Source organism: Amia ocellicauda, unplaced genomic scaffold, assembly GCF_036373705.1.
Source record: "Amia ocellicauda isolate fAmiCal2 unplaced genomic scaffold, fAmiCal2.hap1 HAP1_SCAFFOLD_38, whole genome shotgun sequence".
Lineage (NCBI taxonomy): Eukaryota > Metazoa > Chordata > Actinopteri > Amiiformes > Amiidae > Amia > Amia ocellicauda.
This window is the reverse complement of record NW_027102952.1, coordinates 1,057,678-1,083,969: the sequence shown is the minus strand read 5'-3', so window position 1 is coordinate 1,083,969 and position 26,292 is coordinate 1,057,678. Positions and strand designations below refer to the sequence as shown.

The 26,292-nt window shown below is 40.7% G+C and overlaps 2 non-coding genes and 6 pseudogenes across 2 annotated transcripts; 7 read left to right on the top strand and 1 right to left on the bottom strand.

Moving 5' to 3' along the window:
* The first annotated feature begins 369 nt into the window (after window positions 1–369).
* Window positions 370–488, top strand: LOC136734383 (uncharacterized; annotated as a pseudogene).
* Window positions 489–704: 216 nt separating this feature from the next.
* On the top strand, window positions 705–823 carry LOC136733921 (uncharacterized; annotated as a pseudogene).
* A 214-nt stretch (window positions 824–1,037) lies between these two features.
* LOC136733933 (uncharacterized) lies at window positions 1,038–1,156 on the top strand (annotated as a pseudogene).
* Window positions 1,157–1,371: 215 nt separating this feature from the next.
* On the top strand, window positions 1,372–1,490 carry LOC136733952 (uncharacterized; annotated as a pseudogene).
* A 216-nt stretch (window positions 1,491–1,706) lies between these two features.
* Window positions 1,707–1,825, top strand: LOC136733969 (5S ribosomal RNA). Its single transcript, XR_010810349.1, has one exon. It is a non-coding gene; the product is annotated as a 5S ribosomal RNA (ribosomal RNA).
* A 209-nt stretch (window positions 1,826–2,034) lies between these two features.
* LOC136733866 (uncharacterized) lies at window positions 2,035–2,153 on the top strand (annotated as a pseudogene).
* A 221-nt stretch (window positions 2,154–2,374) lies between these two features.
* Window positions 2,375–2,493, top strand: LOC136734235 (uncharacterized; annotated as a pseudogene).
* Window positions 2,494–22,380: 19,887 nt separating this feature from the next.
* On the bottom strand, window positions 22,381–22,495 carry LOC136733975 (U5 spliceosomal RNA). Its single transcript, XR_010810355.1, has one exon. It is a non-coding gene; the product is annotated as a U5 spliceosomal RNA (small nuclear RNA).
* Window positions 22,496–26,292: the final 3,797 nt, after the last annotated feature.

Here is a 26,292-nt window from a genome sequence, read left to right as displayed (position 1 = left end):
GCCTTTAAGAGACATCATGCAACCAGGCATCTCGGCTTGCGGACACACAGACCTGAACGCGCTTGATCTCGTCAGATCTCGGAAACGAAACGGGGCAGGACCTGGTCAGTACTTGGATGGGAGAACTCCTGGAAATACCAGGTGCTGCCAGCTTTTTACGTCTGCTGGGTAACTTTATCGTAGCTCTTGATACTCTCTTTCAGTCTGGAGGAGATATAATTGAAGTATTGTACACGTACCCGGTTACTTTCAACACCCTTTGCTGCACTGATATTTTTCCCTCCATTTTTCTTTTTTCTTCATTATTTAGCTGGAAGTTCCGTCAATATCCTCCAGCCTTTAAGAGACATCATGCAGCCAGGCCTCTTGGCATGCGGACACATTGTCCTGAATGTGCCCGATCTCATCAGATCTCGGAAGCTAAACGGGGCAGGGCCTGGTCAGTACTTGAATGTGAGAACTCGTGGAAATACCTGGTGCTGCAAGCTTTTTACGTCTCCTGGGTAACTTTATCATAGCTCTTCATTCTCTTTTTCTGTCTGGAGGAGATATAATTGAAGAATTGTACACGTACCCGACTACTTTCAACACCCTTTGCTGCAGTGGTATTTTTCCCTCCATTTTTCTTTTTTCTTTTTTATTTTGCTGGAAGTTCCGTCAATACCCTCCAGCCTTTAAGAGACATCATGCAGCCAGGCCTCTTGGCATGCGGACACATTGTCCTGAACGCGCCCGAACTCATCAGATCTCGGAAGCTAAACGGGGCAGGACCTGGTCAGTACTTGAATGTGAGACCTCCTAGAAAAACCTGGTGCTGCAAGCTTTTACGTCTCCTGGGTAACTTCATCGTAGCTCTTTATACTCTCTTTCTGTCTGGAGGAGATATAATTGAAGTATTGTACACGTACCCGGCTACTTTTAACACCCTTTGCTGCACTGATATTTTTCCCTACATTTTTCTTTTTTCATTTTTTTTTGCTGGAAGTTCTGTCAATACCCTCCAGCCATTTAGAGACATCATGCAGCCAGGCCTCTTGGCTTGCGGCCACACCGTCCTGAACGCGCCCGATCTCGTCAGACCTTGGAAACTAAACGGGCCAGGGCCTGGTCATTACTTGAATGTGGGACCTCCTGGAAATACCTGGTTCTGCAAGCTTTTTACGTCTCTTGGGTAACTTCATCGTAGCTCGTAATACTCTCTTTCAGTCTGGAGGAGATATAATTGAAGAATTGTACCCGTACCCGGCTACTTTCAACACCCTTTGCTGCACTGATATTTTTCCCTCCATTTTTCTTTTTTCTTTTTTTTTTGCCGGAAGTTCCGTCAATACCCTCCAGCCTTTAAGAGACATCATGCAGCCAGGCTTTTTGGCTTGCGGCCACACCGTCCTGAACGCGCCCGATCTTGTCAGATCTAGGAAGCAAAACATGGCAGGACCTGGTCTGTATTTGGATTGGTGACCTCCTGGAAAAACTAGGTACTGCAAGCTTTTTACGTCTCCTGGGTAACTTCATCGTAGCTCTTAATACTCTCTTTCTGTCAGGAGAAGATACAATTGAAGAAATGTACACGTACCCGGCAACTTTCAACACCCTTTGCTGCACTGATATTTTTCCCTCCATTTTTCTTTTTTCTTTTTTTTTTTGCTGGAAGGTCCGTCAAAACCCGCCCGCCTTTAAGAGACATCATGCTGCCAGGCCTCTCGGCTTGCGGCCATGCCGTCCTGAACACGACCGATCTCATCAGATCTCGGAAGCTAAACAGGGCAGGGCCTGGTCAGTACTTGGATGGGTGACCTCCTGGAAATACCAGGTACTGCAAGCTTTATACGTCTCCTGGGTAACATCATCGTAGATCTTAATACTCTCTTTCTGTCTGGAGGAGATATAATTGAAGAAATGTACACGTACCCGGCTACTTTCAACACCCTTTGCTGAACTGATATTTTTCCCTCCATTTTTCTTTTTTTATTTGCTGGAAGTTCCGTCAACACCCGTCAGCCTTTAAGAGACATCATGCAGCCAGGCCTCTCGGCTTGCGGCTACACCGTCCTGGACCCACCCCGTCTCGTCAGATCTCGGAAGCTAAACGGGGCTTGGCCTGGTCAGTACTTGGATGGGAGATCTCCTAGAAATACCAGGTGCTGCAAGCTTTTTACGTCTCCTGGGTAACTTCATCGTAGCTCTTAATACTCTCTTTCTGTCTGGAGGAGATATAATTGAAGAATTGTACACGTTCCCGGCTACTTTCAACACCCTTTCCTGCACTGTTATTTTTCCCTCCATTTTTTTATTTTTTTATTTTTTATTTTTTGCTGGAAATTCCGTCAATACCCGCCAGCCTTTAAGAGACATCATGCAGCCAGGCATCTCGGCTTGCGGCCACACCGTCCTGAACGTGCCCGATCTCGTCAGACCTTGGAAACTAAACGGGCCAGGGCCTGGTTAGTACTTGGATGGGTGACCTCCAGGAAATACCAGGTGATGCAAGCTTTTTACGTCTCCTGGGTAACTTCATCGTAGCTCTTAATACTCTTTATCTGTCTGGAGGAGATATAATTGAAGTATTGTACACTTTGTCTTAGGGACAGTCTGGCTAGCAGTGACTGAGTGGTTGACAGACGACAAGCAATGGAATGTACGTGCTCTGTGATGTCATAGCAGTCAGCTGAGAGAGGCTCGTGATGTCATCACTGAGCTGTCTGTCTGTCTGTCTGTCTGTCTGTCTCTCTCTCTCTCTCTTTCTCTCTCTCTCTCTCTCTCTCTTCCTCTCAATTCAATTCATTTGTATTGTCAAAGCAATTGGACATACATACATACATATATATATATATATATATATATATATATATATATATATATATATATATATATACATACATACATACATCCATACATGCTAGAAAGTCATTACAATGTTATCTTAAAGGCTAACTAAGCAGAACATATATCATTATAGAACAGAGTTCATAGGTCAACACATGGTTTTAGGGAACAGGCACGTAGGTCATACCGTTTGACAATGTCTCCAAGGTTCTCATCGTAAATAACAAACAGAAATCAAACTATCGTCTGGGCTGACCTTCTAGCTTGACCGTATCTTTCTTAAGTATACAAGAGAGAAAAACAGGTGTAAGAAAATAATTTCTAATTTTCCTTCTACACATATATACATACATACATACATATGTAGCGTTATGTTGGGTGTATTTGGATAAGAGCATTTGGGCTCTGAGCTGAAGCACTGATCTAAAGAAGACCTCTCCCCCCCCAAAGTTATCAGATTTCCTTAGCTCATCAGCTTGGAACTGGTTTGCATCAAAGTGACAGTTTTGGGGAGGATGGCACCGAGAAGAGGCCAAATAGTTTGGAATTCTGCTATGAGATGTCTGGAGAAAGGGGCCTGTAGGTGATAAAAACTCTTTGAAGTGGATGAGAGCCGAAATCCCGACATAGAGCTACGAACCCAGGCCAACCGGCATTTCCAAAAGATGGCATGGATTGACATCAGTCATAAATAAAGCCTCCCTCCAATAGGACACTGGGGGCTGAAACCGAAATCCAATCTCAAGAACTCAGGGACCAATCACCTACTGATCTGACAGACTATAAGGAACAGCGGACAGTCTTTCTCTCTCTCTCTCTCTCACCTGAACCAGAAACTCGCTGCCACAGCTCAACCTGTAGCTCTGTTGCCAGAACCGGAATCAGAAACCAACCAAGTCTTTGCCGGCAACAGAAGAGTTAAACTGGGAGAAGGAGATTGAGCGAAGAATTATTTTAAAGGACTTTATTAAATAAATAACTTCACAGACCCACCTGATCAGTGGAGTTTTACAGCTGGACAATTGACTAAGTCGACTGAATACGAAAGTGTCAGTCACTTAAATAGCTATTTGAGTCTTAAGAAACTTGACCCTTGGAACAAACAGGGCCCTGCTTTCCTCAAAGACTTCGTCTTCAAGTAACTACGGTGGAACAATGCTTACAAAGAAGATTTTGTGCACAACCTTTGAGCCTTCAAACCAATGGAAAATCTGTTTGGAAAAGACTCTACATTCGCGAAACCCCAACTTCCAGGTGCATCGACTGAGTGGAAGTTCTTGGACAAAGCCGAACCGGACTGCCTTTGTTCCAAACCACACGGACCTCGTGCCGTGTGCTGTTATCTGAGCCCGAAGCCAGAGAGGCCTCTCTGCGACGAAGTTCACATAAGTTTAACAGTTTGGAGTTTGTGATTCATGACATTTGAGAAATCAATTAGAAATGTTAATCTGTGATTCATAACTCTAGAATGTGTAATATCATTTAGTTTTCTTAAATATAAATGTGAGTTGCATTAAACTGTTTTGTTGATAATTTTAGAAATAAAATCTGTCAACGCCGAGAAATATCTTCTCATTCCTGTTTAACTGTTTAGTCTGAAATTGACACAAGTTAATAGACATTAGATTATTGGTGGCCCTGCCTATCCTTAATCATTGAATAATAATCAGTTAAGGGAAATTGTGGTAACAAATAGGATCTTTCTCGGCACCTAAACGTAAATGAGACTGATATATATATAACGAGAAGTTACCTGACATAAATACTAACCTGCGTAGTTATTTAATGTCTGACTAATAATACTAACGAGAGACTCACCTTCGTCTTACTAACCGGTATTGTAGTCAATGTGTTTATAACCTTTTTTGTTTAATGATTTGTGTGTTATCATATGCGATCCCATGGTCTTTGATTTGGTCACGGAAGTGATTTGTCTTTGATTTGTTGATCTAGAGTTGAATTTTAATTAGTTTTTCCCTTTTGTATAATTAGTGTAGTGCTACATTTAGTCTTTGTTTTTGAATAAATTTGACAATTTATATCTTTGGAATTGGTGTCTGCATCCAATTATTACAGAAAATGAGTTCTACAAGATTCCAGGATTCGTGATAAGGTGATACTATAAATTCACTTCTTTAATTGAATTTTATAAGTGTACCTTACGCTACACCTTTGACCACCACGTCTTCCTCCTCCCACTGCTTGACCTCTATTGTGACCTGGATCACCTGCCGGCTCCATGTTATCGCTGTGTTGTTGAGGTGGATAGCACGCATTTCACTCGATACTCGTACCACAATGTGAAATCAATCATCAATAACCAGTTGGCAGTATTGGAAAAGCAATTACAAGGGCCTGCATACATGCAGTAATGTCAAATCTGATGTGGAAGAACAATTCCTTTATCCCTCTGTTCTCCACCAGGGTTGTGCTGATCGCCTCGATTGGCAAGTTTGCAGTGTGAGGAGTGGATCCATGTCGTCGTTCCTAGGCACTTCACAGCTGTGTGGGTGGTCAGGAGCACCTGGTAGGGCCCTGTCCACCTGGGCTGTTGGGAGGACTTTCTCTTGTGTGCTTTGATATACACAGTCATCTTGCTGGAAGGGGTGGTAAACCTGCTGGGATGGTTCAGTCTGGGCGGCTTTCATCTGTGAATGGACAGCTTCGAAAGCACGTGTTAGTCCCATACAAAAAGACAACATAGCATCATCCATCAAGTGGATGTCCATTTCCCTTACAGACAATGGAGGAGTGATGGAGAGTCTCATAAGTCATCCCATAATAATCTCACACGGAGAAAGACCTGTTTTTCTCAATTTGCTGACGATTTCATTGTCATTAGGACTATAGGAAGGGGATCTGGACGTTTGAGTCCTGTTTGTTTGCATATATTAGACAGCTTATTCTTTAATATCCCATTTTGTTTCTCCACTGCTCCAGCTGACTGAGCCTGATGGGGCAGTGAAAATGTTGTTTACCTCGCAGGGCTTTGCATAGTTCCTGCACTATTGTCCCAGTGAAGTGAGTGTTCCTATCACTGGAAATTTCCCTGGAATGCGAAATCTACATATAACATCCCTTAACTGTATTTTTGCTACTTTTACTACTTCAGCCTTCCTACGGGATAGGCTTCAACCCATTTAGAACACCTATATATTATTACAAGTATATATTCATATCCACAACATTTAAGCTCTTGAACACAATCTATTTGCATATTGCAGGATTATGAGCTTGACAAATGTGGCAAGTTCTACAATATTGCTAAGCTGTTACTATAAAACCTGGGGCAAACCAATTTAAAAGACTGATGCACACATCCCCCCTTTGCCCGTGTGGCCAACACCATGCGCCACATGGGCAAACCAGGGAAAGAGTGCCTGTGAGGCAACCAATGCATTAGCAAATGTTTGAGCTCTCTTATGGAAGGTGCAGTGGCCAGTTGCAATTTCCTGGAGCTTTTACAGTGCATCTCAAATTAAATTTCATCCAGCCCCAGGTCATAAAAGTCAAACCCTAGTTACGACATACATAACACATACATTTTGTTGCTTCAAAGAGAATACAAAAGTCAGCAAAACATTCTTTTTTACAAATTCAGTTTGTAAACTGTATTGTACATATATTTGTTGCGTTTTGATTTATAAACATTATACATTGTACAAATCTTAAGTGAAGGGCAATGGATTGATTCTGACTTCATGGCTGTCATTCTATTCATTTGAATAATGTGACATCTCCACTAATAGTACATTATAAATTAAACTATCAATAGAAGAATATGTGCTACTGCGGACGTCATCTGAGCAGTTTCACAATATATTGTAGATTCCTATAATCTGGAAAACCTTTAATTATAGTATTTTAACTTATTTCTCCACTGAGTCAAGCATCACTTCAGCGTAGTGGACCTCAGCATTGGTCTGTTCAAGTTGCTGTGAGGCTGTCTTTAAAGCCGCGCCCTTGGCCTACTGTGTCTCAACAAGAACACCAGCATCTTCTCCATATGGGTCAGACATCGGTTCCTTCAGGACACGATTCATAATATGCATATCTGCCATGTGGAATAAATCAGTCTGAAGACACAATGTGTGGTTCACACAACATCAGAGATCGTCCTTATAAAAGGCATCTCTATCACATTAGTTGACATTCGCACAATCTATAAGGTTTCTAGTAAAGGGACAATTCAAAATAATAATAATCTTGATTCCAATTTATCTCATTTATCAAATTATTTCAGTACAGCACTCAGCTGTCGTCAGCAGCATCATATCTCCTGTGTTTATTGAATCAGCTTTACTTCCTAGTGTAGATACTCTTTTTGTGTGGAGTTGTCAAAGTTTCAAAACAATGTGCTTATCTTTGTCCTTTTATCTAACTTAAATACCTGAGACCATTACAATAACTATTACAGCAGCTCCTTCAACACCATAGTTAATAGTAGTTGGGTAAATGATGGCAGTTATTAATCTTTGTTTCTCAATTCATTTTTTACCAATAAACCATAATTTGAAATTATTTCCATACTCCTATTATTCCTATTTTCATTATTATTAGTTTTATGCGGTTGTCATCTAGTATGTGACGTATTCGTCTGTATCAACATCAATATTATTATCATTATTAATACAAGCAGTGTAAATTACCATTCATTACACTCTTGCTCTGTTTGTAATAAGTTATGAACCCTTACACGTACTTACAGTCTCTGCCTTGTCTCTGACTTCTCTCTCTCTCTCTCTCTCTCTCTCTCTCTCTCTCTCTCTCTCATCTCAGGCTGCTTGTCTGCTCAGGCGAACAGGGGGAGCAGAGGAGCACATACGGCCCTTGCCCCCTGCCCCCCTCTTCCTAATTGATAGGGTATTTCTGTTTGTGAAAGGACTATTTCCAAACAGTTTTATAACTTGCCATGACTATGTTTCATTAAATTAGTTATGTTACACCTTTAGTTATACCTGTAGTAACTTCATTATTTTCCCTCATATTCCAGTCAATCACCATCAGAGTCTCTCGTGGCAGTACATTTGTCTCACACAGAACAAACTCTCCTTTCTCAACCGCTTTCAATTTTGGATAACATCGCACTGCATCCCAACAGCTGTTCTTTCTCCTATTCGTAATTTCTTACAAGAAAATGCAAGTTATATTTGATCGATTTGTATTATTACTATTTATATACATTTCACTACATTATTGTAGTTAATGAATGTATTTAATCTTTGGAAAATAAGCCTTTTCATTGATCTGAATAATGATGTCCAGGTACTTCAGGAAAGCACATTTTCAAAAAATGTGTCCAGTCAATGATTTCCCCAACTAAGAACCTGCGTGGGCACTAAGACTGTCCTCCTGCGTGGCTCATGTCTTTATTGTGTCACTTCCTCCTATTGAAGTCCAATCTACACCAGTACAGGTTCAGAAGAACTGTTCCCGAATCCAGATTGAACTGATCAATAGTTAATTTCTTACCTACACATTGTATTTAGGGATCTATTACTAGGGATTTAAAAACTCTTCATTGTGGAACTCATAGCTTCCAAATGAGCACATCGTTAATTTCCTGGAGTATCTGGTTATCTATTTATCAATATGTAAGAAACCTTCACCGAATGTTTGTGGTTGCCTCGGATTCCTATTTCTAAATTTGGCTCTAATTCCATTTCTAACATGTTACTTTTAACTTCTGTATTCGTAAGACCTATTTAAATAACTTAATTTTGTATTATTATTTCTGTTTGCAATAGCATTCTGTGTACAGTTAAATGCTGACTTTCTTGTAGGTCTGTTATTACAACATATTTAACTGGCGTTTTTTAGCTATCATTCTGTAACTATTTGTGACTTATGACTCTCTTAGTCATATTCTGGACTATACAGTACATGAAAAAGTCAAAATATGGACATTTACCTTGCGCAAACTGAAAACGTACAAACATACAAAGAGACACATATTAATTTATATCCATAGTAAATTCAGATACCATGGTTTTGGTTGGCATGTTATATTGACCTGCAGTGTCTCAAACTACCCTTATTTATTACTTATCTAGTAATTTTCCTTCAGTATCTTGAGGACTGTCATTTATACTGAAAAACATATATATATATTTTTAATTTGTCTTCGGGGCATTCAGATTGAATTATGCCTGTTGTCTTTTCTTTCTTTTCTCTAACAAATGTTTTAAGATAGCTAGCTTTGGTTTCTCATTTCTTAATGCTTTGTATTCCTATTTTGCAAAACCGTTTTTAGGTGCTCAAGTCTATCTGAATCAAAAGTCCCATCTTCTGGAAACCTTAATTTTCTGTCACCTATTGTCCAGTCAAACGCACCGCTTCACTCCATAGTTATCATACATGTACCTTACATGTGTACCTTTAAGTGGCGGGTCGCCCGTCTTACTAGAGCTGTTCCCACACAGTAACACGTTTTCCCATTTTCTATGTATCGTTTTGTACACAACAACCAAGGCGTGCAAGCCCGCAAAATAACAATAAACGACAGGGGAGAAAACATAGCAAAAAACAAGAAAACACAAATAATACTAAATCCTATATAGGAATAACAACAAACATGCTTTTCAATGTTTGCATTTATAGAACTTGTATATAACTTAATGACTTTTCTTCATTTACCATAAACACTATAAACTTCTATAAACTATAAACACGTTATTTTATATTATCACCGGCGTATCAGATATTGAACAATTAATTAGCGCTCCTTTTTTTTTTTTTTTCTAATAGTAGGTCAAACCCACTTAAGCCTGCGGGAACCCAGACAGGAAAACACAGTCCTGTTCCTTCACAAACAAGAAGACACAGTCAAGTCTATGGTAACCCTAAGAAACCATGCTCCTCGGTTATTGGTGTCAATGGATCTCATTATCCTGAAACTTTCATGATCGAAACATGGAATACTGTTTGTCAGTTTCCATAAAACTATGCATTAAGAGTAATGCAACAGTCACTTATCATTTTGAGCAGCTGTATCAATTGATAGTTAGATCTTTGTAATGAAATGAATAGACAGTGATCTCAGATGTAATGTGTGAATTGCATTTTGAAATGGTAATACTTTGATGTTAAGTTGTGTCATTTTAGTTCAATGAACAAATGATCTGAGGTTGATGTGTATTGTATCCAAGCAATTGTAAAAAAGTGTTAGAGTTTTGAAAAATGTGCATTTTGATCATCGGGTGTGAGTTTAGTGTCTAGAGTTTTGAAAAATGACATCAAGGTTCTGAAATGAGTGCCAAAGTGATTGTAAAAAAGTGTAATATCAGGGGACAGTGGCTATTACTGATCTGGCCTTCCGTGGCCTCTGTATTAATGTAACAGGTCACATTGTATGTATACACTGATACTTGATAGTATAATATAGTACAAGTAAAAAACATACATAGGTATCATAGAAGTATTTTGCAGAAATGATTTTGGATAGTTATCAAAATGGAGAGGAAATGCTAAATCCAGTCTCCCCAGGCTGAGCTTCTATTGCTGCACCTGCTAAGTGGCTGCTGGCCCCACTATATGGATAGAGCCACACCTAGTACAAGAGTCTCCCCATTGCTATTTATATCTCCCTATCCAATCTTATATACGTGTCAGGGTGGGGTGCCTATTCCCCTGCATGCTTTGAAACCTATAGCACCTGGGACGCACACTTGGGATCCGGTTCCTCTGCCCCTCACATACACATGAGGAATCCTAGGTGCTCAATACGTCATACTGTCTCGTTCATCTCATGTGTAAACTATGGACAAATACATGACTAAACGTGTTTAGTTGCTTTTCCCAGAATGCTTTGCGCCACGATATGCAAATAACTATGATTGGCTCCCTGACATTACCCACACTGCGACTGATGCTACCCATTTCACTACCCAACAAAGACCCATAATATGCATGTGTCTGTCTGTCTGTCTGTCTGTCAAAGTATGTGTCTGTGTCTGTTTGTGTGTGTTTGTGTGTCTGTCTCTGTGTGAAAATGTGCCTGTCTCTGTGTGAAAGTGAGTGTGTCTGTGTCTGTGTCTGTCTGTCTGTGAAAGTGAGTGTGTGAAAGTGTGTGTGAGTGTCTGTCTGTCTGTCTGTCTTTGAAAGTGTGTGTGAGTGTCTGTCTGTCATGTAACTTGCACATCTGTTAGGGCACCATATGCAGAGATGTACACATATTGTTCCTTTTCCATATACACTCACCTAAAGGATTATTAGGAACACCATACTAATACTGTGTTTGACCCCCTTTCGCCTTCAGAACTGCCTTAATTCTACGTGGCATTGATTCAACAAGGTGCTGAAAGCATTCTTTAGAAATGTTGGCCCATATTGATAGGATAGCATCTTGCAGTTGATGGAGATTTGTGGGATGCACATCCAGGGCACGAAGCTCCCGTTCCACCTGTAGCGTAAGGTACACTTATAAATTTCAATTAAAGAAGTGAATTTATAGTATCACCTTATCACGAATCCTGGAATCTTGTAGAACTCAATTTCTGTAATAATTGGACACAGACACCAATTCCAAAGATATAAATTGTCAAATTTATTCAAAACAAAGACTAAATGTAGCACTACACTAATTATACAAAAGGGAAAAACTAATTAAAATTCAACTCTATATCAACAAATCAAAGACAAATCACTTCCGTGACCAAATCAAAGACCATGGGATCGCATATGATAACACAAATCGTTAAACAAAAGAGGTTATAAACACATTGACTACAATACCAGTTAGTAAGATGAAGGTGAGTCTCTTGTTAGTATTATTAGTCAGACATTAAATAACTACGCAGGTTAGTATTTATGTCAGGTAACTTCTCGTTATATATATATCAGTCTCATTAACGTTTAGGTGGAGAGAAAGACCCTATCATTACTTGTTACCACAATTTCCCTTAACTGATTATTATTCAATGATTAAGGATAGGCAGGGCCACCTATAATCTGGTGTCTATTAACTTGTGTCAATTTCAGACTAAACAGTTAAACAGGAATGAGAAGATATTTCTCGGCGTTGACAGATTTTATTTCTAAAATTATCAACAAAACAGTTTAATGCAACACACATTTATATTTAAGAAAACTAAATGATATTACACATTCTAGAGTTATGAATCACAGATTAACATTTCTAATTGATTTCTCAAATGTCATGAATCATGAACTCCAAACTGTTAAACTTATCTGAACTTCGTCGCAGAGAGGCCTCTCTGGCTTCGGGCTCAGATAACAGCACACGGCACAAGGTCCGTGTGGTTTGGAACAAAGGCAGTCCAGTTCGGCTTTGTCCAAGAACTTCCACTCAGTCGATGCACCTGGAAGTTGGGGTTTCGCGAAAGTAGAGTCGTTTCCAAACAGATTTTCCACTGGTTTGAAGGCTCCAAGGTTGTGCACAAAATCTTCTTTGTAAGCAGGTTTCCCCCGTAGTTACTTGAAGACAAAGTCTTTGAGGAAAGCAGGGCCCTGTTTGTTCCAAGGGTCAAGTTTCTTAAAACTCAAATAGCTATTTAAATGACTGACACTTTCGTATTCAGTCGACTTAGTCATTTGTCCAGCTGTAAAACTCCACTGATCAGGTGGGCACAGGCGGGCAGCGCAGTCTGTAAAGTTCTTTATTTAATAAAGTCCTTTAAAAGAATTCTTTGTACGGCTCAATCTCCTTCTCCCAGTTTAACTCTTCTGTTGCCGGCAAAGACTTGGTTGGTTTCTGGTTCCGGTTCGGGCAACAGAGCTACAGGTTGAGCTGTGGCAGCGAGTTACTGGTTCAGGTGAGAGAGAGAGAGAAAGAAAGGCCGTGTTTGTCCTTTATAGTCTATCAGATCAATAGGTGATTGGTTCCTGAGTTCTTGAGATTGGATTTCGGTTTCAGCCCCCAGTGTCCTATTGGAGGGGGGCTTGATTTATGACTGATGTCAATCCATGCCATCTTTTGGAAATGCCGGTTGGCCTGGGTTCGTAGCTCTATGTCGGGATTTCGGCTCTCATCCACTTCAAAGAGTTTTTATCACCTACAGGCCCCTTTCTCCAGACATCTCATAGCAGAATAACAAACTATTTGGACTCTTCTCGGTGCCATCCTCCCCAAAACTGTCACTTTGATGCAAACCAGTTCCAAGCTGATGAGCTAAGGAAATCTGATAACTTTGGGGGGGAGAGGTCTTCTTTAGATCCGTGCTTCAGCTCAGAGCCCAAATACTCTTATCCAAATACACCCAACATAACGCTACATACCCCCTTTCTTGAATGGGACTGAGGTCGACTAGGGCGTTATCCCCTTCAAGACAAAATAAGACGTTAAGCATTTATCTCAAAGTTATGTAACAGAATTCAACAGTGGACTTCACCATTCATGACCCCGAGAAATCAAAGAAAACAAACTAATAGTTCATTATTTAAGCAGAATGTATTCCAATCAAATTGACAATCCTATACTAGCACATATACAGGTTACATATTATAACACAAGTACATTAAAACAAAAAAACAATTGGTATTACTCAGTATTGAGTATGGTTACTGACGGTAACCAATAGGTGGAAGTTGATTAACAGAGGGAGGTGACTGGGAATTCAGGTGTTATTCAGGCACCTGACCTTCACTATGTCTATAATAGTTGGTAGGGACCTGGGTTCGAATGGTTGGCTTACATGGTAAGCCGGTGCCCCCTTTAGGGACATGCACAAAAAATGGTCTCATTGGGAAGTTGTACCTTGGTGGCTGTATCATATCTGTCATTCAATTCCACAGGCTTTGGTGATTCAACTTGAGCCCACAACCTGTTCAATAGGTCCTGACCAATGATCAACTTCTCTGTTTCAAATTTGGAAATATAAACTGGATGAACCAACTTAATCTTCCCAAAGGTGAACTCTAACAATGCCTTTTGAGTGAGCTGTGCCTTAGTCTCTGTGTAACTTGTAATGTTCACACTACAAGCTTCCACTTTCAGTCGTTGGTCTGAGGTTTCCATAATTTGTTTCAGGTTGCCCATTGTGGTGGCAGACATTAAACAAATTTCAGCCCCAGTGTCCAACAAGGCTCCTCACTCCCACACATTCTCAATGGTCACTTCTATGTAAACTTGCTTGGCTCTGCCTCTCTGTGTCAGATCACCCAGTAACATCACCAAAGGTTCAGCTTGCCTGCAGGCAACTTCCCCCACTGGGAGGTCCCAGTGGGCTGATGTGTCAGAGAAACCCCCCTGCTGTTCCTCACATCCAATCAAAAACACAGAGGCGGGGACAGGGGGTGGTTCCAGAGCTAGTCATTCCTTAGGTGGCGAGTCCGGCCCTTTACCCTGGCTACTAACTTCCAGTTTGGGAAGAGGGGGCAAAGGGAGCAGAGCTAAGCGTAGCAGTAGCTCAGAAACTGCAACATTGCTCAGAGACTGAGTTAACCCACCTAGGCTAGGAGCAGATTTCTTTTTTTTATTGTAAGCCTGGGTGTCTTGGATTCCATCCTTGGGAGGTTCTTTCCTTCTTTGAATCTCTGTCCCCTCTAACTCCAGTGGAGAAATAGGGCTCTCAGAGCGCCTTGCCAGTACTTGGGTGCTTGAATCTTTACGATCAGAAGTGCTATTGTACTTGCTTTCCCAAGCTTTCTGTGCCATTTTTTTGAATTTCAGCTATGTTCATATACGTTGCGTCTGCATGTAATATGATCATTTCCTTAATCGTTGGGAACAAATTAGCAACAAACAACCCTTTAAAGCTCACCTCTTCCTCGGCCCCGGGTCGATCTTGACCCGCAAAATAGGTTTTCCTAAGCTTTTCATAGTAATCACGGGGGGACTCATGCTTACCCTGTTTGATCTGGTGTGCGGCAGTCACTGCTGCCACTGGATCAATGAACCTGGAATAGTCCCTAACTAATGCTCTGCACAAGCGTTGAAACCTATCGCAGACCATGGACCCTTGCCTCTCCATCCAAGAATGGACTTGGCGAGAGGTAGTTTTGCGGATTAGGAGAACCTTTTCCTTCTCCGTAGCCTCAGGATAGAAACTCAAAGCATACTTAATGTCCTTAATATACGCTTCCACATTTCCTTCCTTGTCTGCTGGGTTAAAGGTTTCACAATCTTTAGCCAGTTCTCTCAACTGGCGCATGTTAACCTTTCGGTCTGGACTCTCGGGAGAGGAAGTTCGTCTGTGCGACGAGCTTCTTACCCTGGGTGGAGAAAGACTACAGGGAGGGGTACGATCAGGACGAGGCAACCCGGGGCCTAAATGTGGAGACGGTGTGCGACTCCGTGCATTGGCCGGTTCCGGCTGTTCCTTTATGCTGTCAGGTGTCAGCTTTGCAGCCCACCAAGAGGCAGCTTTCAGGGCCCCTATTTGTTGCTTGAGACGCTCATTTTCAACTTCAGTTGATTTGAGTTCTCCCCTAAGCACCTGATTTACTCTCCTCATTTCTTCACTGTCCCTTTTTAAATGTATGACCTCGCCTTCGAGTATCTCCATTTTTACAGTGCCCAAATCTTTCTTCCTGACTGTTTTGCAAAGACGCATTTCCAAAACATCCCGGTCCTTCAAAACTATCCTTTCATTTTCAACCGCTTTACATCTGTCATTTTGCAGACCTTTTACTTGGATCAGAGTTGTTTCCAATTCAACTTGACATTGTCTTAAATCATTTCCTAATTGCTCTCTCTGTTCAATTAAGTCCTCTTTTTCAGCATTCAACACAATGACTTGTTTTCCACAAGTATCTAGCTTTCCTTCAAATTCTAAAACCATTCCATGCCGTTTGGCTCTTTCTTCTTTCGCTTTAGCATACTTTTCTCCTAGCTTTTTCAGTTTTTCAAACTTGCTTATGATCCAGTTCACTACCCTTGAGCTCGCAAGTGCTAAGCTAGCCATAACTTTCATCACCTCTATCGACTCTTTTTCGAGTTGCGTCGTAGTGTCGTTTACCAACTGAGTTCGACGCGACTCTACTTCAAAGTCCAAACTGCCTAGGCGTCCAAGGAATTCAGGAATCTCTGTTCCTGGTACCTTAACAATCAATGCTTCACATGGGGACATTTGGGTAATCATTGTTTTGGCTATTCAGTAACAACCCAACAGAACAGTACTCGATTAATCACCTAATGACTCTAATGCCAACGCTTAGGATATCAACAATTTATCACAAGTAACTAAAACAGACTTAATCTTTTGTGACTTTGGATTTATGACTGATGTCAATCCATGCCATCTTTTGGAAATGCCGGTTGGCCTGGGTTCGTAGCTCTATGTCGGGATTTCGGCTCTCATCCACTTCAAAGAGTTTTTATCACCCACAGGCCCCTTTCTCCAGACATCTCATAGCAGAATAACAAACTATTTGGCCTATTCTCGGTGCCATCCTCCCCAAAACTGTCACTTTGATGCAAACCAGTTCCAAGCTGATGAGCTAAGGAAATCTGATAACTTTGGGGGGGAGAGGTCTTCTTTAGATCCGTGCTTCAGCTCAGAGCCCAAATACTCTTATCCAAATACACCCAACATAACGCTACACACCACATCCCAAAGATGCTCTATTGGGTTGAGATCTGGTGACTGTGGGGGCCAGTTTAGTACAGTGAACTCATTGTCATGTTCAAGAAACCAATTTGAAATGATTCGACCTTTGTGACATGGTACATTATCCTGCTGGAAGTAGCCATCAGAGGATGGGTACATGGTGGTCATAAAGGGATGGACATGGTAAGAAACAACGGGCCGTGGCATTTAAACGATGCCCAATTGGCACTAAGGGGCCTAAAGTGTGTCAAGAAAACATCCCCCACACCATTACATCCACCACCACCAGCCTGCACAGTGGTAACAAGGCATGATGGATCCATGTTCTCATTCTGTTTACGCCAAATTCTGACTCTGAAATCGAGACTCATCAGACCAGGCAACATTTTTCCAGTCTTCAACTGTCCAATTTTGGTGAGCTTGTGCAAATTGTAGCCTCTTTTTCCTATTTGTAGTGGAGATGAGTGGTACCCAGTGGGGTCTTCTGCTGTTGTAGCCCATCCGCCTCAAGGCTGTACGTGTTGTGGCATCACAAATGCTTTGCTGCATACCTCGGTTGTAACGAGTGGTTATTTCAGTCAAAGTTGCTCTTCTATCAGCTTGAATCGAGTCGGCCCATTCTCCTCTGAGCTCTAGCATCAACAAGGCATTTTCGCCCACAGGACTGCCGCATACTGGATGTTTTTCCCTTTTCACACCATTCTTTGTAAACCCTAGAAATGGTTGTGCGTGAAAATCCCAGTAACTGTGCAGATTGTGAAATACTCAGACCGGCCCGTCTGGCACCAACAACCATGCCACGCTCAAAATTGCTTAAATCACCTTTCATTCCCATTCAGACATTCAGTTTGGAGTTCAGGAGATTGTCTTGACCAGGACCACACCCCTAAATGCATTGAAGCAACTGCCATGTGATTGGTTGGTTAGATAATTGCATTAATGAGAAATTGAACAGGTGTTCCTAATAATCCTTTAGGTGAGTGTATATGTATGTATGTATGTATGCATGTCCAATTGCTTTGACAATTCAAATGCACTGAATTGAGAGAGAGAGAGAGAGAGAGAGAGTTGTAGTCCAGACCACTGCAAAATTCCTGCTGAAGTGATCTGGATCACCACCCAATGGCCCAAGGACCACTGCAAACTTGGATTTCAATGTATTTGTGTAATCTGTGTTGCAATAGCACCTACCATGTTCCTTTGTGGTGATCTGGTTTATTCTGATCTGGGAAAACCACAATCCTGCAGGTTTAATAAGTCTCTCTACACATCAGTCCCTGAGTACCTTCAACCAATGGTCATTTTGACCAATTAAGCCCAAGATTTGAGTCAATTAAGTTGTCAAGGACTACCCAGTGAAGACGTGAACTCACGACTAGGTCACACTGTGAGCTCACCAGAGCAGACATTACACTGAGCTCACTGTGAGCTCACTTAGCGCTTTTCCAGCGACATGGTGACGGTGCTGGAGCCGGAGCCGCTGCCCGTAGCCGGTGGCTAACCCACCTCTATGTTACAAATGTTCCCTAAACACTTATTTTGCAAGATCAATAAAAATCCTTTAAGAAATTTAAACTTTTACTGACACACATAGTTAATAGCAATGTGTTATAACTTTACCGAAAATAATAATCTGTATATCTGTAATTGTTTAGACGTTATTAAGATATAATGCATCTTTCACATAGGGAACATTTGTAACATGTTAGGAAAAACAAACAAATGATTTGAAAATATTCATAATTACAGCATACAATTTGTCAGGCTTCATAAGAATGGTATTTATAACATACTCTGTAAAAATCAAGCAAATAGCATTTGTGGTTCACGAGAAAATATATATATATATAATCAAAGCTATCAGACTATAGCAGCCGGTGTATGAAGACACATACGATTATACAGCATTATTTGGCAGCTTCGCAAGACCTAATTTGAAACGTTGTTGGTAAGTTAGATAATTAGTGGGGACCCGCTATTTGCAGTTCTTCCCCTCCATAATTGCTAAAATAAAGTTTTACTGACATTTTATTGACCCTACCACTGCATAGGGCACATCTGTAACATGAACGCTACTGAATGGCACATACATTGAAAACTACGGAGAACTGAGACAAATCCACTTTACACTTCATAAATAATCTTAAAACGTTTCCAACCAAGGCAACACCCACTTGAAATACGTTCATTCTCATTTTTGGTAAACAAAAAGAGAGATTGTTACATATGTTCCCTATGATGCATCTACAGAGAGAGAGAGAGAGACAGACACTAACTCTCTCTCTCTCTCTCTCTCTCTCTCTCTCAGCTGGGAGTGTGTGGGAGGGGTCTGCAGTGAGCGGGAGTGCTGCTGAGAGCTCTGTCCTTTGGCTGCGTTTTTTTGTTGCTTTACTTTTTTCAGTTTGTTTATTTTGTCTTCTGTTTTCAGTGCTTTTCTTATTGTGGGGGAACAGGGGAGGGGAGGGGGGAGTACCGGTAGTTCTTCCCGGGTCGGGGGGTCGGACCCCCTGAATGCGTCTTTTGAAAAACTGACCCGACGCCATGGAGTCAAGATCGCTCCGGTGCAGTTCTGCCCCCTAGAGCAGTGTGTGTTAGCGGTTGGGGAGGTAGCAGGGTGTGAAAATATCAAGTCTGCTGCCATTGTTATCTTCTTAAAAACCACTGATCTGCTCAATCAGCTAGTGGCTAATGGCACAGTGTTAGACGACACTTTCACCCCGGTGTTGCCGCTCGCTGCTCCTGCCCGGAAGGTAACGCTGTCTAACGTCCCTCCGTTCATCCGCACCGGCTCGGGCAGCTGATGTCCGGCATTAAGAGGGTCCCGCTGGGCTGCAAAGCCCCGCAACTGAAACACGTCGTGTCCTTCCGAAGGCAGCTGTATATGATCCTCAATAACATCAATGAGGATCTTAATGTCTCCGAAGTTGGATCTCTCTTGCTGCCACCACCACGAAGATTGCTCTTTAGTAATGTTGGAAAGTCAAAGACAGCAACCGTCAGGGTTCTTGCATATGACGTATTCGTGCTGCACCTCTCTGCAAGGATCCAGGACAGTTTGTCAATGTAAACTCCAGTGCCTGGGAATATTTCCACCTAAAAGACAATGGTAAATAAAAAACAAGTTTATCCCCAAACTATTCTTATATTATGTTAAGTGGAATACATTATCAGTAAGGCTGTGATTTTGTTACAGAAATGTGTTATTAAAGACCACAGTATGTCTCAATTCTAAGTTTATTAATTTACAGACATAATAAAGTCAGTGAATCTGTGACACCCATAATTCAATTACATTCTTATTATCAACTTTAACTATGAATATAACTGATACTGTAGCATCATTAGATTGTTTACAACCAATATTTGTTTTCAATATATATATTTTTACCTTGTCTTTGTAATATTGTAGACCAAGAGTGTTATACCTGTTTTGGTGATTCTTTGTCAGATTCAGAACAATTTGCTGTGGGGCTGTCAGAACCACTTGATGGTGACACACTTTTGTCTTCATTGCTGATAAATGTGGCTTTTGTTACAATTTTTTTCAGATTGTCCAAAAGGTCTGGAATCTCTGGAGAAAAAAACCTTAGTATTAAATGATAATCATTTCTAGTAATATATTTAATACAAAGTGAAAACAAAACCATCAATGCCTGCAATTATACTTGAGAGACTTGCTCTATGTTATTGGGAAACTGACCTTTTTGTGGGTCATTAACATTAGCTACGAAAAAAATAAAAAAGATAAAATACAAGAATTACCAGGTCTAATGTAATGCATATAGTCATTAATGTAGGATTATGAAGTTATGTTGAAAAACTTTATTTAATAATCAGTATTATTAAACTATTAGACAGTGCACAGTGTATTGTGGTTCTAGATTACTTCAGTATGATCAACTATAATACATTACTCTGGAATCTAAATTACTGAAGAATAACATTTATCAAGGTAAGGAATTATTTGCTATAAATAAAAAAACTTACCATCAACCATACGGTTTCGAAGACATTGGTTTTCATTTTTAAGTCTTGTGTTTTCCTTTTCGAGCTGCTTAACTTTTTGCTGTAGCTCAACTTCACTGGACTCTTTAAATGTCTGTAGAATATGACGGGATCTAATTCTTGAAGCTCCATCGGTTTTCTTTCTTATTTTGTGCTGTATTCAGAGAGGAAAAGAGTTTAATATATATATATATATATATATATATATATATATATATATATATATATATATGAAAATGATTAAAAAAAAACAATCCTGCAATACATTTATTTAATATTTGCAGTAATTATCTCACCGGTAACTGTGGTTCATCAAGGTCACTATCATCTGAAATTTGAAGTTTTTTGTTTGGTTTAGGTACTCTCTTCATTTTAGGACAGGGCATTTTTGTTAGGTCATTAAGTTTTCTTCTTAGTTCGCCTTCTTTTCCTAAAATAAAAATAAAATAAATAAAACCCTGCATTATGTCCACAGATATTTGGGGATTATATTTATTTGTCATAAAAATACTGTGCTTTGACCATACAAATTAAGATGAACAGCCAACACTGAATCAAAACTGAAGTTAAATTATATCTGGTTTAATTTATTTTGTGATTTGGGGGATTTTATTGTAAAGCACAACACACAATAAATCGTTCTTACAAATGCCAGTCAAGTATGACGAGTTTTAGCACCCTCACCACCACCTACCATGTTATAAGAGTATGTTAGAAGTACAACACATTAATAACTTAAACATTCATTTCAAATATACTGTGATTGTATATATCAAATAGCATGTAAAGACTTTAATGTTTTTTTTTTAAATAAACATTGTTACCAGTCATAATGATCTGCGCTTCATGGACAGGCCATCCACCTTTTGGAGGTTTGTTCGTGTCTCTCCACTCTGCTCTGAAGTTTCGAGTCGTCTCTTCGTCATCATCAGCAATGCTGAATAAATCAAAATTGCGAAAGCAAGCAGTGGGAATCACGCTGTAAGAGTCTTTGTCGACCCCGCTTTCCCACTTCACCAACGCGTGCATCACCGCCATACTACCTTCACCTTCTCGTCCGTTTTTTCTGCGCCTTTTTCCCCCGACAAGTCACGGCACAAAAAACAGTCCCGCTCTGCATTCTGGTACTTGGCGTTCTTAATAACACCAATAGGGTGTAATCGCATAGACCACTCGAGTATAAAGTACTACATATCCCATCAGTTACAGTTTTTTTTCATCTTCTGAAACTGCAATTTAGCACTTTCAACTGTTTCTTAGTGATTCCTAGAATTACTAACCGGTATTGTAGTCAATGTGTTTATAACCTTTTTTGTTTAACGATTTGTGTGTTATCCTATGGGATCCCATGGTCTTTGATTTGGTCACGGAAGTGATTTGTCTTTGATTTGTTGATCTAGAGTTGAATTTTAATTAGTTTTTCCCTTTTGTATAATTAGTGTAGTGCTACATTTAGTCTTTGTTTTTAAATAAATTTGACAATTTATATCTTTGGAATTGGTGTCTGCGTCCAATTATTACAGAAATTGAGTTCTACAAGACTCCAGGATTCGTGATAAGGTGATACTATGAATTCACTTCTTTAATTGAAATGTATAAGTGTACCTTACGCTACATATATGTATGTATGTATGTATGTATGTCCAATTGCTTTGACAATACAAATGAATTGAATTGAGAGGGAGAGAGAGAGAGAGAGAGAGAGAGAGAGAGAGAGAGAGACAGACAGACAGACTGACAAACAGAAAAACAGACAGACACAGACACACACACACACAGAGCCAGCCAGCCAGCCAGCTCAGCGATGACATCACGAGCCTCTCTCAGCTGACTGCTATGACATCACAGAGCACGTACATTCCGTTGCTTGCCGTCTGTCAACCACTCAGTCACTGCCAGCCAGACTGGCTGGCTGGCTGGATGGGGGGGCTGCTTGCTGCTGCTGCGTACCTTAGCAAGCTTATTTGCTTGACCGGCCTTCCTACTCCTCTGCCCACATGCCCACCTATGCCCGATCTGCTGTTCACCTGGATCACAGCTCCGCCCCAACAAGGCAGAGCCCCCCAAGAATGGTACAAACTCACCCACGATCCCCTCCACGGAAAGCTTTAGCAAAAGGCAAAAGCGTTATACGTAATGAAGAGGAACCCGAGTCCAAGACGCATCCGACCAGCCATACATATTTGTGTGTATTAAAGATCACATTCTTACATTTAGTTTTTCTGTACTTTATTACATCTTATTGTGATTTATAAAAGTATTGTTTCTTTTCCATATGTATGTATGTATGTGTGTGTGTGTGTGTGTGTGTGTGTCTGTCTCTGTGTGAAAGTTAGTGTGTGTGTCTGTACGTGTGTGTGCCTGTCTCTGTGTGAAAGTGTGTGTGTGTGTGTGTGTGTGTGTGTGTATATGTCTCTCTGTGAAAGTGTGTGTGTGGGTGTGACAGTGTGTGCGAGTGTCTGTCTGTCTGTCTGTCATGTAACTCGCACATCTGTGAGGGCACCATTTTTGCAGAAGAGATGTACACATTTTGGAGCAACATATGCTGCCATCCAGACATCATCTTTTCCAGTGACGTCCCTGCATTTTCAAACAGATCACATTTTATTACACTTTGTTTATCTGTACCTTATTACATCTTATTGTGATTTATACTTGTAATGTTTCTTTTCCATATATATGTATGTACAGTGGGGGAAAAAAGTAATTGATCCCCTGCTGATTTTGTACGTTTGCCCACTGACAAAGAAATGATCAGTCTATAATTTTAATGGTAGGTGTATTTTAGCAGTGAGAGACAGAATAACAACAAGAAAATCCAGAAAAATGCATTTCAAAAAAGTTATAAATTGATTTGCATGTTAATGAGGGAAATAAGTATTTGACCCATTTTCAATGCCCTGGCTTAGGGAAGGAGGTTCTCACCCATGATTTGACGGTACATGGCCCCGTCCATCGTCCCTTTGATGCGGTGCAGTTGTCCTGTCCCCTTAGCAGAAAAACAGCCCCAAAGCATAATGTTTCCACCTCCATGTTTGATGGTGGGAATGGTGTTCTTGGGGTCATTCCTCCTCCTCCAAACACGGCGAGTTGAGTTGATGGCAAAGAGCTTGATTTTGGTCTCATCTGAGACCACTTTCACCCAGTTCTCCTCTGAATCATTCAGATGTTCATTGGCAAACTTCAGACGGGTCTGTACATGTGCTTTCTTGAGCAGGGGGACCTTGCGGGCGCTGCAGGATTTCAGTCCTTCACGGCATAGTGTGTTACCAATTGTTTTCTTGGTGACTATGGTCCCAGCTACCTTGAGATCATTAACAAGATCCTCCCATGTAGTTCTGGGCTGATTCCTCACCGTTCTCATGATCATTGAAACTCCACGAGGTGAGATCTTGCATGGAGCCCCAGACTGAGGGAGACTGACAGTTATTTTGTGTTTCTTCCATTTGCGAATAATCGCACCAACTGTTGTCACCCTCTCACCAAGCTGCTTGGTGATGGTCTTGTAGCCCATTCCAGCCTTGTGTAGGTCTACAATCTTGTCCCTGACATCCTTGGACAGCTCTTTGGCCATGGTGGAGAGTTTGGAATCTGATTGATTGATTGCTTCTGTGGACAGGTGTCTTTTATACAGGTAACGAGCTGAGATTAGGAGCACTCCCTTTAAGAGAGTGCTCCTAATCTCAGCTCGTTACCTGTATGAAAGACACCTGGGAGCCAGAAATCTTGCTGATTGATAGGGGATCAAATACTTATTTCCCTCATTAACATGCAAATCAATTTATAACTTTTTTGAAATGCGTTTTTCTGGATTTTCTTGTTGTTATTCTGTCTCTCACTGCTAAAATACACCTACCATTAAAATTATAGACTGATCATTTCTTTGTCAGTGGGCAAATGTACAAAATCAGCAGGGGATCAAATACTTTTTTCCCTCACTGTATGTATGTATGTATGTATGTATGTAAGTGTGTGTGTGTCTGTCTCTGTGTGAAAGTGTGTGTGTGTGTCTGTCTGTGAAAGTGATTGTGTGTGAAAGTGTGTCTGTCTGTCTGTCTGTCTGTGAAAGTGTGTGTGTGTGTGCGTGTGTCTGTCTGTGAAAGTGTGTGTTTGTGTGTGTATGGGTGTGACAGTGTGTATGAGTGTCTGTCATGTAACTCGCACATCTGTGAGGGCACCATTTTTGCAGAAAGAGATGTACACATTTTGGAGCAACATATGCTGCCATCCAGACATCGTCTTTTCCAGGGACGTACCTGCATTTTTCAGCAGGATAACGCCAAACCACATTCTGCCAAGATTACAAGCGCATGGTTGCGTAGGCAGAGAGTGCGGGTGCTAGCATGGCCTGCCTGCAGTCCTGACCTGTCTCCGAATTGAGAATGTGTGGCGCACTATGAAGTGCAAATTAAGACAACGAAGGCCCTGTGCAGTTGCGCAGCTGAGGAAATGCATAATGGATGAATGGGGGAAAATCCCGCTTGCTAAACTTAACCAAGTGGTGTCTTCAGTGCCCAAGTGCTTAATAAGTGTTATTAAAAGAAAAGGTGATGTTACATAGTGGTAAACAGTCGACTGTCCCAACTTTCTTGGTTTCTTTTCACTGCTAATGAGATGCTGTAGAGTGAGTTAGTTATATTGCTTTCAGGAGCTCTAATCGTATTGATGAGTTCATGAAGCATTTGTAATTGAATTTCAAAAAGAAATCTTTGCTGTCTGGCCTGTGTGTATGAGATGTACTCTGTCAATCTTTGGCTAACAACTGAAACATTGGTAGAACAGAAATGGCAACATAAAAAAGAAAAGTACATTTTAAAAGAGCACATTAAATAGGATGAATATACAGTTTTTTACAATCACTTTGTCACTAATTTCAGAACCTTGATGTCATTTTTCAAAACTCTAGACACAAAACTCAAAACGGTCATCACTTGTAACACAGGCTGTCCAATGTTCAAAACATTGCATTGTGCATTCATATCTTTAAAGAAACCTAGCACTTGCAGACTTGTTGGTTCAAATAACTCATTTATCATGAAATACCATAGTAACATAGTAACACAGAAGATACCGATAGTTTCACTGTGTAGTTGTTCGTACAATCATTAAATATTGTAGTACAAAATATGTGATACATGTTTCATTATGGTACTACACATAAATACATCACTGTAAAAGGACTAGTAGAGAGAATACTACAAACACAGTGGAATCATTGAACAAAATCTGAAATGTATTGATGCAATACAATCAAATCACACCATAGGCTTCTTTGAATCCATGCAACAATAATTAGCTACAAAAACGAACAAAACTACAGTAAAATGTCAACTGCAGTGTTCCTCACCTGGCTTAGTGTAAAAAGCAAAACAAAGGATTGATTACTGTACTTCTAAATTTCCATCAGCCCTGTGTTCAGGTTCAGGTTCTCACAACCATTTTTCACAAGAGGCATTTTGAAACTGAACATACCTGAACATACTCAGTCATCAGCTGCTTCACTCTGTCTGCATTTCTTTCAAAAGGCACACTATACTCTGTGCTACACATTGGTATGCAGTATACAGTCATTTGACAATTGAGAGTAGCCTAATGTTTAGTGCATGCTGAAGACTTGACGCTTCTCAGTACGGACATTTCTGATGATTGAGGCCACAGTTGATCCTGAGTTGATTCTGAGGTTTGATTGATTCATTGTAGCTGCCTCAGTCATGGTCATGCCATGATTTACAACATGTTCTACAACTATTTCTCGGATTTCACTGGACACTATTTGCTGTTGCTGCCGCTGTCTGGTCCGTGGCCTTGTCCTCTACCACGTTCCCCCAACACCTCTCAAATGAGGCCCATGGCTGCCTCTCTGGTGAGGCCTAAGCCCTCCTCTATGACGAGGCCCACGACCACCTCTCAGAAGGGGTGCATGTCCCCTTCCATTCCTTTGACCACCACGTCT